Source organism: Cynara cardunculus, assembly GCF_001531365.2.
Source record: "Cynara cardunculus var. scolymus isolate 2C chromosome LG 2, CcrdV1, whole genome shotgun sequence".
Classification (NCBI taxonomy): Eukaryota; Viridiplantae; Streptophyta; class Magnoliopsida; order Asterales; family Asteraceae; genus Cynara; species Cynara cardunculus.
This window is the reverse complement of record NC_037529.1, coordinates 39,816,030-39,831,069: the sequence shown is the minus strand read 5'-3', so window position 1 is coordinate 39,831,069 and position 15,040 is coordinate 39,816,030.

The window sequence follows — 15,040 nt, the reverse complement described above, 5'->3', positions numbered from 1 at the left end:
AAATTTAACTTGTATGCCACTGGCCCAATCCTTTCTGTTATTTCAAAGGGACCAATATATCGAGGGCCCAACTTGCCTCTTTTTCCAAATCGCATTTTCCCTTTCCATGGTGAGACTTTTAGAAAAACTTTGTCTCCTTTTTGAAACTCTAAGGGTCTCCTCCGCTTGTCAGCATAGCTTTTCTGACGATCCTTTGCAGCTTTGAGTCGATTTTCAATTACCATAATCTTATCAGTAGTTTCTTGGATAACGTCAGGTCCAGTTAACTGTCTATCGCCAATTTCTGACCAACACAATGGGGATCTGCACTTGCGCCCATATAAAGCTTCATAAGGTGCACACTGGATATTGGTATGGTAGCTGTTATTGTATGCAAATTCCACTAACGGTAGATGCGTATCCCAGCTTCCTCCAAAATCTATAACACAGGCATGCAACATGTCCTCCAGGGTCTGGATTGTTCTTTCAGTCTGACCATCAGTCTGGGGGTGGTAAGAGGTGCTTAGATCTAGCCGTGTACCCATCCCTTGTTGGAGTGACTGCCAAAACCTTGACGTAAAACGACTGTCTCTATCCGATAGAATGGAAAGAGGTACTCCATGTCTAGCGATAATTTCGTTTATATAAATCTGAGCCAACTTCTCCATCTTATAATCTTCCCGGATTGGTAAGAAATGAGCAGACTTCGTCAATCGATCTACAATTACCCAAATGGCATCATGCCCTTTTCCAGTTCGGGGTAACTTAGTTACAAAGTCCATTGATATTTGTTCCCACTTCCATTGAGGAATCTCAGGTTGTTGGAGCAAACCGGAAGGCTTTTGATGTTCGGCCTTGACTATCGCATAAGTTAAGCACTTATTTACATATAATGCAATGTTTTTCTTCATTCCAGGCCACCAGTACTGTGTCCTTAAATCCCTATACATCTTATCTGCTCCCGGGTGAATTGAATATCTTGATCGATGAGCTTTGTTCAAAATGGTTGATCTAAGATTACCAATCTTAGCTACCCAAACTTTATCTCCAAAATAATTCAGTCCGTCATATTTTATCTAAAATTTGGACTCTATGCCGTGCAGAATCTCGTTCTTCAAATTCTCTTTCCTTGAAGCTTCTTTTTGATCCTCTAGGATTTGTGCCTTCAAACTGGTATTCACTAAGGCTCCCAAAGCTCGCACCTTTGTTGGTTTCACTCCTTTCTAACGGCTCAAAGCATCGGCTACAACATTGGCTTTGCCCGGATGTTATTTAATCTCACAATAGTAATCACCAAGCAGTTCGACCCATCTTCTTTGCCTCATATTCAGCATTTTCTGATTTAGTATGTGTTGAAGGCTTTTATGGTCAGTGAATATAGTGCACTTGGTACCATAAAGGTAATATCTCCAAATTTTTAGCGCAAACACTACAGCCCCTAGTTCTAGGTCATGCATAGTATAGTTCTTCTCGTGCAATTTGAGTTTCCTTGAAGCATACCCAATGACCTTGTGTTTCTGCATTAGTACACACCCTAAACCTTGATGCGATGCGTCACAATAGACCATAAAGTTTTCCGAACCCTCTGGTAAAGATAAAATAGGTGCATTGCATAGTTTCTGCTTGAGAGTCTTGAATTCTTCCTCTTGTTTCTCACCCCAAATAAATTTCTTGTCCTTTTGGGTTAAGGCTATGAGCGGCTGTGCAATTTTCGAAAAGTTTGCAATGAATCGCCGATAATAGACTACTAACCCAAGGAATTGACGGATTTCCGTAGGGGTTCTTGGGGCTTCCCAATTCCTAATGGCCTCAATTTTGGCAGGATCAACCTGAATCCCTTTTTCATTGACTATATGACCCAGAAACTGTACTTCCCGTATCCAAAATTCGCATTTAGAGAATGTTGCATATAATTTCTCGCCTCGGAGTAATTCCATAATTACCCTCAGATGATGCTCGTGGTCCTCCTTGCTTCAGGAATAAATTAATATGTCGTCTATGAAGACGATTACAAATTTATCCAGGTACGGCCTACAAACTCTATTCATTAGGTCCATGAAGACAGCTGGTGCATTGGTTAGCCCGAATGGCATAACCATAAATTCGTAATGACTGTACCGGGTTCTGAAGGCAGTTTTGGGAATGTCCTCTTCCCGAACTCTCACTTGGTGATATCTAGATCGTAGGTTAATCTTGGAAAAATATTTCGCTCCTTGGAGTTGATCGAACAGATCATCGATTCTTTGAAGAGGGTATCTATTCTTGATGGACAACTTATTAAGTTCTCTATAATCAATGCACATCCGCATTGACCCATTTTTCTTTTTAATGAATAGAACCGGTGCACCCCAGGGTGAATAACTTGGTCTTATAAATCCTCTATCTAATAACTTCTAATGTTGGGTTGAAATTTCTTGCATTTCCGATGGTGCCAAGCTATATGGTGCCCTTGCCACCGGGGCAGCTCCAGGAATTAAGTCGATATCGAATTCGACTTGTCTTTGTAGGGGTAGGCCTGGTAAATCCTTAGGAAATATATCAGAGAACTCCCGAACTACCGGTAAATCCTCAATACTTTTCTCCTTGATCCTTCCGTCAACCACATGTACCAGATATGCTGTGTAATTCTTTTTCAGATACTTTCGCATCTTCATGTAGGATACCAGCTTAATCTTTCGATCCAATTTGTCTCCCTGAATCATAATTGGTTCCATTCCATCTTGGGGAATCCAGATAGACTTCTCTGAACATACAATCTCAGCTTGGTTTTTGGATAGCCAATCCATGCTTACAATTATGTCGAAACTTCCTAGTTCGATTGGTATAAGGTCTATGCTAAAGTCCTTATTGGCTAAGCTCAAAGTGCAATTCATAATTACATTTCTAGCTTTGAATTCTTGGCCATTGGCAAACACAATTACAAAGGCTTCCTTTAATTTCTAGGGCTTTAAGTTAATTTTCTGCTTAAAGTCCAGTGACACAAAACTTCTATCTGCCCCTGAGTCAAATAGAACTGATGCAAATTCATTCAGAGGAAACGTACCTAATACCACGTTGGGATCCTCTCTAGCTTCTCTGGCTCCAATCTCGAATGCTCTACCCCGTGCCTGACCTCCTAGGTTTCCGGAATTGACCTGCCGGGTCTGGCTTGCATTTGCCCCTGATTTCCTCTTTGGGCAAACATTCCTCATGTGGTCTGGACTTCCACAATCGTAACATAGTCGTTTCTTGTCAATTCCGTACTATCCTCCTGTTCCTGTCAAATCTTCCCCCAGTTCTTCGATCCCCATGATCCTCCATTTTTCTCTTTCCCTTAGCAAATCCTCCAGATCGAATAGCATTATTTGTGAGCTTAATGACAATGTCTATTGCCTCCTGAAGAGTCTTTGAATTGGCCGAGGTAATGTTTCCCCGGATCTCTAGAGACAATCGCCACACATATCTCTCTATTCGGACTTCATCTGGTGTCACGAGATGCGGCACTATGTTTGCCAATTCATGAAATCGGGCTGTATATGCAGATATATTGTCCCCTTTCATTTCGAGATTCCATAACTCCATTTCCAGCTTTTGAAGTTCACTTTGGGGGCAATATTCGGCCTTAAGGAGTTTCTTGAACTCCTCCCACGAAAGTTGGTTGGCCGCTTCTCGACCTCTGGTCTGAACCAAGGTATTCTACCAGGTAAGTGCCCTTCCTTGCAACAAACATGGTGCATACTTCACTTTGTTTGCTTCCGAACACTTACTGATATGGAGAACAGATTCTATACTTTCAATCCAAGTCAATAGCCCCACTGCCCCTTCAGTCCCACTGAATTCTTTTGGATTGCAGGATCTGAAGGTTTTGTAGGTGCATTCTCTGGGTGGTCTAGACTCAGGGTTTGATGAGGGGTTTGCATTAAGCCCTGCCGCCACCTGACTGACAATGTTGAGCAGTGCGGCCAATAGTTATTCCGACACAAGTCGTGCAACCTCGGGGTTCTCTCTCCTAAGGCGGCATTTTCTAAATCAGAAGGGAGTTCATTATTAATGTAGCAATACTATGACGATATCTCCTAGTTATCCAATGATACTAAAAGGAATGTGCTTCGCATAGAGAATAATCAGCCATTACTATAACCAAAATAGAGTAAATTCATCCGTACAATAAATTGACATAATAAGCATTCTTCAAAAGGTGTTCATGCATTGATATTTGGTGGCAAATGCAAAACAGGATCTCTAGCAATAGTACAAACGAGTAAGCATCCTATTCTTAATTCTCCTTCTAGAAGAACATCCATCCTATGGCTATTCCTAATGCCAACATCATCATACTACAAACTACCAACCATCCATACAACTTCCTAATTTCCGCCTGTTGCAGCCTCTGTTCCTTATTATGCTCTTATGGTGCGCTTCCATCACATCGAACAAGTTGTTTAAGATGTGATGGTGATATCCCAGTGGGTCTGGTGCACATGCGTATCGGATGCAATTCTCCTCACCCAGTCTATTTCTGCCGAATTCATGCCCCGAGTGCAGGATGCAGGTACCCCGGTTACCACTTGGGTTATTCTGTTCCCCGGTTGAGGTCGGGATGACTCCCCTATGACCCTATCAGAATATTTGAATGTCACACGTTGTGGTAGTGGGACACTTTTCCTGGGTGTAATATATCTGCATATACAGCCCGATTTCATGAATTGGCAAACCTAGTGCCGCATCTCGTGACACCAGATGAAGTCCGAATAGAGAGATATGTGTGGGGATTGTCTCCAGAGATCCGGGGAAACATTACCTCGGCCAATTCAAAGACTCTTCAGGAGGTAATAGACATTGCCATTAAGCTCACAAATAATGTTATTCGATCTGGAGAATTTGCTAAGGGAAAGAGAAAAATGGAGGAGCATGGGGATCAAAGAACTGGGGGAAGATTTGACAGGAACAGGAGGATAGTACGGAATTTCAGAGCACAGGCGCAGGTAGTAAGGCAGGATGACACGGCTAAGTGCAATAAGTGCAAATTTCCGCATCGGGGGAATTGCATCATTTGTCAAAGATGTCATCTAGGAGGTCACACAGCGAAAGATTGCCGGAAACGACTATGTTACGATTGTGGAAGTCCAGACCAAATGAGGAATGTTTGCCCGAAGAGGAAATCAGAGGCAAATGCAAGCCAGACCCGGCAGGTCAGTTCCAGAAACCTAGGAGGTCAGGCACGGGGTAGAGCATTCGAGATTGGAGCCAGAGAAGCTAGAGAGGATCCCAACGTGGTATCATGTATGTTTCCTCTGAATAATGAATTTGCATCAGTTCTATTTGACTCAGGGGCAGATAGAAGTTTTGTGTCACTGGACTTTAAGCAGAAAATTAACTTAAAGCCCCATAAATTAAAGGAAGCCTTTGTAATTGAGTTTGCCAATGGCCAAGAATTCAAAGCTAGAAACGTAATTATGAATTGCACTCTGAGCTTAGCCAATAAGGACTTTAGCATAGACCTTATACCAATCGAACTAGGAAGTTTCGACATAATTGTATGCATGGATTGGCTATCCAAAAACCAAGCTAAGATTGTATGTTCGGAGAAGTCTATTTGGATTCCCCAAGATGGAATGGAACCAATTGTGGTTCAGGGAGACAAATTGGATCGAAAGATTAAGCTGGTATCCTGCATGAAGATGCGAAAGTATCTGAAAAAGAATTACACTGCATATCTGGTACATGTGGTTGATGGAAGGATCAAGGAGAAAAGTATTGAGGATTTTCCGGTAGTTCGGGAGTTCTCTGATATATTTCCTAAGGATTTACCAGGTCTACCCCCACAAAGACAAGTCGAATTCGGTATCGACTTAATTCCTGGAGCTACCCCGGTGGCAAGGGCACCATATCGCTTGGCACCATCGAAAATGCAAGAAATGTCAACCCAACTTCAGGAGTTATTAGATAGAGGATTTATAAGACCAAGTTATTCACCCTGGGGTGCACCAGTTCTATTCGTTAAAAAGAAAGATGGGTCAATGTGGATGTGCATTGATTATAGAGAACTTAATTTGTTGACCATCAAGAATAGATACCCTCTTCCAAGAATCGATGATCTGTTCGATCAACTCCAAGGAGCGAAATATTTTTCCAAGATTGACCTACGATCTGGATATCACCAACTGAGAGTTCGGGAAGAGGACATTTCCAAAACAGCCTTCAGAACCCGGTACGGTCATTACGAATTTATGGTTATGCCATTCGGGCTAACCAATGCACCAGCTGTCTTCATGGACCTAATGAATAGAGTTTGTAGGCCGTACCTGGATAAATTTGTAATCGTCTTCATAGACGACATATTAATTTATTCTAGAAGCAAGGAGGACCACGAGCATCATCTGAGGGTAATTTTGGAATTACTCTGAAGCAAGAAATTATATGCAAAATTCTCTAAATGTGAATTCTGGATACGAGAAGTACAGTTTCTGAGTCATATAGTCAATGAAAAAGGGATTCAGGTTGATCCTGCCAAAATTGAGGCCATTAGGAATTGGGAAGCCCCAAGAACCCCTACGGAAATCCGTCAATTCCTTGGGTTAGCAGGCTATTATCGGCGATTCATCGCAAACTTTTCGAAAATTGCACAGCCGCTCATAGCCTTAACCCAAAAGGACAAGAAATTTATTTGGGGTGAGAAACAAGAGGAAGCATTGAAGACTCTCAAGCAGAAACTATGCAATGCACCTGTTTTATCTTTACCAGAGGCTTCGGAAAACTTTGTGGTATATTGTGACGCATCGCATCAAGGTTTAGGGTGTGTACTAATGCAGAAAGACAAGGTCATTGTGTATGCTTCAAGGCAACTCAAAGTGCACGAGAAAAACTATACTACGCATGACCTAGAACTAGGGGCTGTAGTGTTTGCGCTAAAGATTTGGAGACATTACCTTTATGGTACCAAGTGCACTATATTCATTGACCATAAAAGCCTTCAACACATTCTAAATCAGAAAATCCTGAATATGAGGCAAAGAAGATGGGTCGAACTGCTTGGTGATTATAATTGTGAGATTAAATACCATCCGGGCAAAGCCAATGTTGTAGCCGATGCTTTGAGCCGAAAGGAAGGAGTGAAACCAACAAGGGTGCGAGCTTTGGGAGCCTTAGTGAATACCAGTTTGAAGGCACAAATCCTAGAGGATCAAAAAGAAGCTTTAAGGAAAGAGAATTTGAAGAACGAGATTCTGCACGGCATAGAGTCCAAATTTCAGATAAAATCTGACGGAGTGAATTATTTAGGAGATAGAGTTTGGGTACCTAAGATTGGTAATCTTAGATCAACCATTTTGAAYGAAGCTCATCGATCAAGATATTCAATTCACCCGGGAGCAGATAAGATGTATAGGGATTTAAGGACGCAGTACTGGTGGTCTGGAATGAAGAAAGACATTGCATTATATGTAAATAAGTGCTTAACTTGTGCGATAGTCAAGGCCGAACACCAAAAGCCTTCCGGTCTGCTCCAACAACCTAAGATTCCTCAATGGAAGTGGGAACAAATATCGATGGACTTTGTAACTAAGTTACCCCAAACTGGAAAAGGGCATGATGCCATTTGGGTAATTGTAGACCGATTGACGAAGTCTGCTCATTTCTTACCAATCCTAGAAGATTATAAGATGGAGAAGTTGGCTCAGATTTATATAAACGAAATTATCGCTAGACATGGAGTACCCCTTTTCATTCTATCAGATAGAAACAGTCGTTTTACGTCAAGGTTTTGGCAGTCACTCCAACAAGGGATGGGTACACGGCTAGATCTAAGCACCTCTTACCACCCCCAGACTGATGGTCAGACCGAAAGAACAATCCAGACCCTGGAAGACATGTTGCGTGCCTGTGTTATAGATTTTGGAGGAAGCTGGGATACACATCTACCGTTAGTGGAATTTGCATACAATAACAGCTACCATACCAGTATCTAGTGTGCACCTTATGAAGCTTTATATGGGCGCAAGTGCAGATCCCCATTGTGTTGGTCAGAAATTGGCGATAGACAGTTAATTGCACCTGACGTTATCCAAGAAACTACTGATAAGATTATGGTAATCAGAAATCGACTCAAAGCTGCAAAGGATCGCCAGAAAAGCTATGCTGACAAGCGGAGGAGACCCTTAGAGTTTCAAAAAGGAGACAAAGTTTTTCTAAAAGTCTCACCATGGAAAGGGATACTGCGATTTGGAAAAAGAGGCAAGTTGGGCCCTCGATATATTGGTCCCTTTGAAATAACAGAAAGGATTGGGCCAGTGGCATACAAGTTAAATTTTCCCCCGGAGTTAAGCGYTATCCATAATACATTCCATGTATCAAATCTCAAAAAATGYTTAAYAGATGAAACTCAAGTGGTGCCACTGGAAGACGTGCATATTAGCGATCATCTGTATTTTGTTGAAAAACCCATAGAAATTAGGCCTCTATCATTTTCTTCTTACCATTTTTAGAAAGTAAGTGTGCGATTTAAGAAGAAGAACTGTTGACCGGACTTTAATCTAAGCTTTTCAAAAGTCTGTTTTGCAAAAGGTTTTCAATGTGAATGGTTTAATTGCTTGAAAACTCTTTACAATTGCATAAATTGATTATATAGCTTTTATTTTAACTTGATGAATGCTGTCCAGATTAGACTAAACCGGACAAGGGATGAGCGGTTTAGTCTTAAACCGGACAAGGGTTGGGCGATTTAAGCCCTAAACCGGATAAGCATGTGCGATTTATAATAAACCGTTTGGTGAGTGTTGTTCGGATTAGTCTTAAACCGGACTTATGTTGAGCGACTTATGAATATTGAGTTGATGTTAAATATTGTGAACGGAGAAGTAGGAATACGACTATGAATTGACCGGATTGCTAAATCGGTCAGGGAATGAATATTGTTATCCGGATTAGTAATCCGGACAAGGTGTTGTGAATTTTATTCTAAGTGTTTAAATCGGGCAAAGTCTTAGGCAAATTGTTGTTCGAATTCGGTTAACCGGCCAAGACTTGACTGGAGATAAAGTCCGGCCAAGTCTATGTTGACCGGATTTGCATATTTACTTGTGATTGGTTTATACATAATTGTTTTTTATATAAAATAAAGAATTTTTAAAAGAAATGATTTTGGAACATATAATAATTCCATTGACTGCGGTCTATCCTATATGGAATTGTTTTATGAAATATTTTGATGAGGAAATAAGGGTGGCATATCAAGGAGAGGTGTATCATGGGATAAAAGTGGCATATCAAGGAGAGGTGTACATTTGGATATAAGGGTGGCATTTGTATGTGTTATATGATATAACTCTTACTATTATATCCCTTAAGATTACCATGGTGTGGAATCTTTATTTCTTTGTGATTTAAAGACTTAGGATCAAGGTTCTTATTGGAAATCATAGTTTGAATATCATAGAGAAAGAAATAACAGGTTTGGCCTGGAACTTTGATTAAACCTTATATTTTATTCAAGAGGTTTAAATATGGCATTCTAATTATGGAAAAATATAAACTTGTTTGGTTTTAATGTATTGATTGAAAGCAAAATATTTGGCTTGAAAAATGAAAGGTATTGATACTATGTTGTTTTATTTAAAAGGTTTTGGTGATTTTCACCCTGCAATGACATAAATGGGGTAACTCACTAGACCTTTCAGTCTAACCCTCGTTTTGTAATTTTAAATATGTATTGCAGGAAATGCTTATGGTAAGGGAAAGGGAAAAATATAATAATTTCCCTATATGTTTACCTGCATGAAGAATGGATGATGATATGTATAGTTTTGGTAGATGAACATGGATTAGTTCAGAAATTTGTATTTTGAATTTTTGGACCATGTATTTTATACTTGTAGATTTTTGTATTAAGGGACCAATGTGGGGTACAACATGTATTTCTTATGTATGAAGTATGTGTTACATGCAATGTGTGGTTTGGGGCTTTACAAGGAACGAGATCAATAATATTATTGAAGAAGTTATCAGAAATTTCATTCCCCAGCATACTGAAGAAAATTTTTCAGAAGACACAGTTTTCGAAGACCGTTCAAGCTCTCCAGATCCAGATCAAAGAGGCTACTATTCAGATGATGGATACTCTTTTGATTCGATTGCCAGACATAATCTCAATACCTAGAAGATCATAGACAAGAAGAATGGTGACAAAAGTATCAATCAAGAAAAAGATTCGTCATAATGCAGAAAACAACAAGACTCTCAGCTTTTGCAGACCAGATAATAACACGTTGCAGACTTTTATACACGTTGCAGTTTTTTCTTAAGACATTGACACGTATTTCATACGTGTCAAAACCCTTCATACTATCGTGTCATCTTCTCCCTTTGAGAATTTCCCTATATAAGGGAATCTCATTCAAATGAATCAATCATCAACAAATGAAGGAAACCACCTACATCAACCAAATTCATACTCAACCCCCTTCAGACATCTTTCATCACACATTCACAAGATTCCCTACTCTCCTTCATTATTACACCATCTCCATCAACAATCTCATCATCACCTAGGTTTTCCAACTTTTCTCTTCCTACCAACAAATTCATAGGGTGAAAAATAAACTCCTACAACAAGGATCTAGCTACCTTCATCATCTTCATCCTCCATCTCCAAGTTCATCATCCTTCTTCAATTTCAAGATGAATAAAGATTTTAGCGTAAGTAAGTTTTCTTTTTCTTTTCTTTAAATTTTGTATTAGTAGTTAAGGGGTTTTCCCGAAAGGGAAATCCTTATGGTTTTCTTAATGTAATGTTAGATTTGTAACAATCTTCTCATGTTTTTTGTATAATAATCTTTAAATAAAATGTTTATGTTTGATGTATTTTATTTTATGATTTTATGTGTTCTTATATGTTTTTCCTAAAGTGATTTTTTGTTGTATAAAATGTTTATGTTTTATTTGTCGTGTTAAAAACTGTTATTTTCAAAGAATCGAAACATTAATTTTGTTAATCTCGAGTGACCTGAAGCCCGGATGTAAGGCCGAAGTGAGCCTTCTTGGCATCCATAAGAGCTATCGGAGATAGAGGTTACAGTAGTAATGTTTTTGATTTAATGGTTTTAAAAGTTTGTATATTTAAAATATTTGTGTTTACATGTTAAAAAATTGATTTCTTGATAAACTCGTACATTACCGGTATTGATCTTGAGTGACCCGGAGCTATGTACTAAGTTAGGGCCGGAGTGAGCCTGTGTTGTTGTCCTCTTTTCTGCCGGAAAAAAAGATCGTATCAGTTTTATACAAGTTTAAAACGAAATTAAAAAAAATGTGTTTTTGCATGGATGAAAATTCATGCATTTAACATAAAATTTTGTTATTTTATGTAAGTTATATTATATATATGTATGTATGTAAGTGTATGTATTATGTAATTACTAGCTTTTGCATGTGTGTTTTTTAAGTTTCCTTTTAATTTTATGTGTTTTTTGCATGTGTTTTTTAAGTTTTCTTTTTATTTTAAGTGAAATAGTTTGTGATTTTATGTGTTTTTATGATTTTATGTGAAAGTGATTTGCATGCATGCATGCAAATTAATTTTGTTTGTGTTTTCTTAATTTTATATTTATGTTTTCTAAAGTGAATATTGCCGAAATTCATGCATTTAACATATAATATTATTATTGCATGTGTGTTTTATTATATGTATGTATGTAATGTGTTTTATATAATTATTAGCTTTTGCATGTGTGTTTTTTAAGTTTTTTATTTTATTTTATGTGTTTAATTTTTTTTTATAATTTTATGATTTTTATGTGTTGTGATTTTATGATTTTATGTGAAAGTGATTTGCATGCATTCATGCAAATTATTTTTGTTTGTGTTTTCTTAATTTTATATTTATATTTTCTAAAAGGAAGAATGTCTACTTTACTAATGTTATATTTCGGAACACCCTCTAAGGAGAGTACCGAGTAGGATTTAAGTTGTTTTTTGTCATCAACCACCTTTACATTTGTCATCTTACTTGCTGTTTATGCCATCTATATAACTGCTTTACAACTGCCATCATACAACTGCCTACCCCCCCATGGTATCATAGCATTTCTGTTACGATCTCCTTTTGTGTGTTCATATAAGTGTTATTTTAGTTAAGTTTTGTTTTTTCTTTCCGTGTACCTAAGTCTTTTTTTTAATTAATTTTTTTTTTTCCGCCTAGTTGGGTAAGTTTAAGTTTTTTATTGCATAATTATTATTGTGTTTGTTGGTTACATATTTATTGTTGTCTTATGTGTGCCTAAAAGAAAAAAAATAATTTCCCTTGTGTTGTTTTTTTTTGTTAGTGTGTTTAATCAGTATTTTACCTTTATTTGTTATTTTATCTTAAGAACTAAAAATTATTTTAAATGATGAAGAACTTTTTAATTTGGAAGACCAGTTGTATTTGTCAAAACAGATTTCTGCTAAAGAATACATTTTTTATGACAGAGACAAAAATATTAGAGTATGTTTATTGCATGATACCCTTGCTACTATTTATACTATTATAGAAAAGACCCTAAATCCTGACTGTAACCGTTGTCTAGACCTTATTAATTTAAAAGAAGTTACATGTGATCATAATTGGCAAAAATACACGGGAACTGATAATATTCCTTGTGTTATTTGCAATCTTTTTCCGCGTAAAAGACTAAGAGCAAAATGTTTAAATTGCCATATCGAAGCGTGCATAAAATGCCTTGAAAAGAAAGATTTAATAGAAATAGAACCAGATTATGTAAATGTTGCCAAAGACCTTGATAAACAAGAAATCAGAGTTTTAAGAAAAATAATAGAAAATGTTGAAGATATTGTAAAGCTTTTTCAAAAGAAAATATAATTTTTTGAAAGGGTGGTAAAAGGGAAAGATACCACCATAGACGAAAATAAAGACTTTATTCAACAAGACTATTTGCAAGTTGTTTGCAATTCAGATAATTTGAAATCGTTAAAAGTAAAATGTAGAATTCGAATTGATGATTTCGTTATCAATTGTCTTGCATTGGTTGATTCTGGTTTGAAATGTCCAAAAATCATAAAAAAAACTGATTATGATCTTCAAGAATGTTAAGAACAAGATGAAGAGAGAATATGATCACCAAATGTCTTGTATTGCTTGAGAGAGAATTACAGCTCTAATATGAAATTACAGAATTGAATAAGGACTAATTACAAAGTTAAACACTATTTATACTAAGAAAAGCATTAAACTAATCTATTACAAAGCATGTAAAATGGAGAACTTGAATACAACAATGTGCATACTTGAACCCAACATTCTCCCCCCTTTGGATTCAAGTTTGAACTCTCGTAAATTTTGTCTTTCTGTGTCTGAGAAGTTTTTCAAGCCTACTTAGAGCGTTCCGGTTTTGAATCTTCGACTCGAGCAGATTTATGGCATTGATCAACAAATATCTATCTTTTGAGCTCATCCTCTCCGACTCCGCAACCCTGTCATTATTTACTCTCTTCAAGTCAAGTGCCCGTCTCACCAGTCTTATTGTACCATCTGAATACTTGTTTAGCTCGCTGAATCTCATAAACTTCTTCATTTGATGCTCAGCAAAGTATATAACTCTGAACTCTGGTTTTTCAAGAATCATGTAAACTGGATAGGCATCGATGTCTTCTAAATCTGGATCAGGTCGTTCCAGATTGATGATTCTTTGATTATCTTCAAGATCCATCTGAACATCAATAACCATAGCCACCTTAACATGACTCCGCATAAATCTCTTAATTGGACTGAGAGCAACAACAGCTCCATCTTTCTTATTGGTCATGTTTCAGATCTCATAGTACATATACTCCAAGTCTTCCAAATATAAGTTTGAGAAATCAGCTTCACTAAATCTCCAGACTTTACCATCTTGTCGTGTCACAGTGAAAACCGAATACCAGACTCTGAGAAGTCTTTGAGCATCTATCTGTTTGATTGACACAACTTGATGTTTAGTTCGTACTTCGCTGATAGGAAAATGCTTGGCTTTCAGAAAGTTCTTGTACTCCAAGCGATAATCTTTGTTTTCCCGGTGGATACGCATAATTTTATCACCACTTAGAGCTTTACGATGTCGAACGAAGATGCCAAAGTAGATGTCTTCAAGATACGGCTCTCGGATCCTAGCACTATCATACCCTGGAACATTTGCTCGAATAACGAATGGCACACAATTCCTTGTAAAAATCTCTGTAGGATCAAAAGGCTCTCTAGGAGCAGCAATATCAGATGCACCAACTACAGCTGCAGTGAAGGATTTCGGCACTGTCTGACGAACACCTTGAAACGGGAATACTGGGTTTTCCTCATTGATGTCAGCTTTAAAGTCAAAGTATAACCCGGTTGACTCATCAATGTTCTCAATATCCTCTCCAAAATCTTGTTCTCCACCTAGCACAGTAGCGAACATGTCATTGAACCTGACATTGGAAGACAAGTCCAATAACAACCTTGTTCCTACTGTGGATTCTGCCAGCTTTTCAACCATTGGCTCGATCGTAGGACTTTTCTCCATCTTTTCCTTATCTTCTACAACAATTGCCTTGATGATTCTTTCCCGTGTAGATTCTGGGGCAGAACCTTCAACATTCACATCTTTCCCGTGTAGATTTCGGGTCATCATGCCTTCTTTTGTGTGAGGTGGTCTGAGCTTTGCACGTCTCTTCTATAATAGATACCCGTTCAAAGAGGGCATCCATTGAGCTTTTAAGATCTTGGGTGTTAGATGTGATTAACTTACTAACTTTGGTTGTTAGATCCAATATTTACATAATGTAAAAGTATGAAAAAGTATTCTGCAAGTGTTGACAGAAGGGTATCTTCCACAGAAGACAACAGAGGACCATCAACAGAAGCTGTTTGATCGTGCAAGTCAATAATGACAGAACCTCTGTTGTCTCTGACAGAGGTTCTGGAAAATGGTCCTCTGGCATTAAGAACCTACCAAGTCTTCTACAGCAGAGCCTCTGAGATGGCTCACAGAGGGTCTGCGGATTCGTCTTCTGTGAAGATCCTGTTCTGCTATTTTTCAAAGGTTGTTAGCTGCACGTGCTTCTCACGTGACTAGGT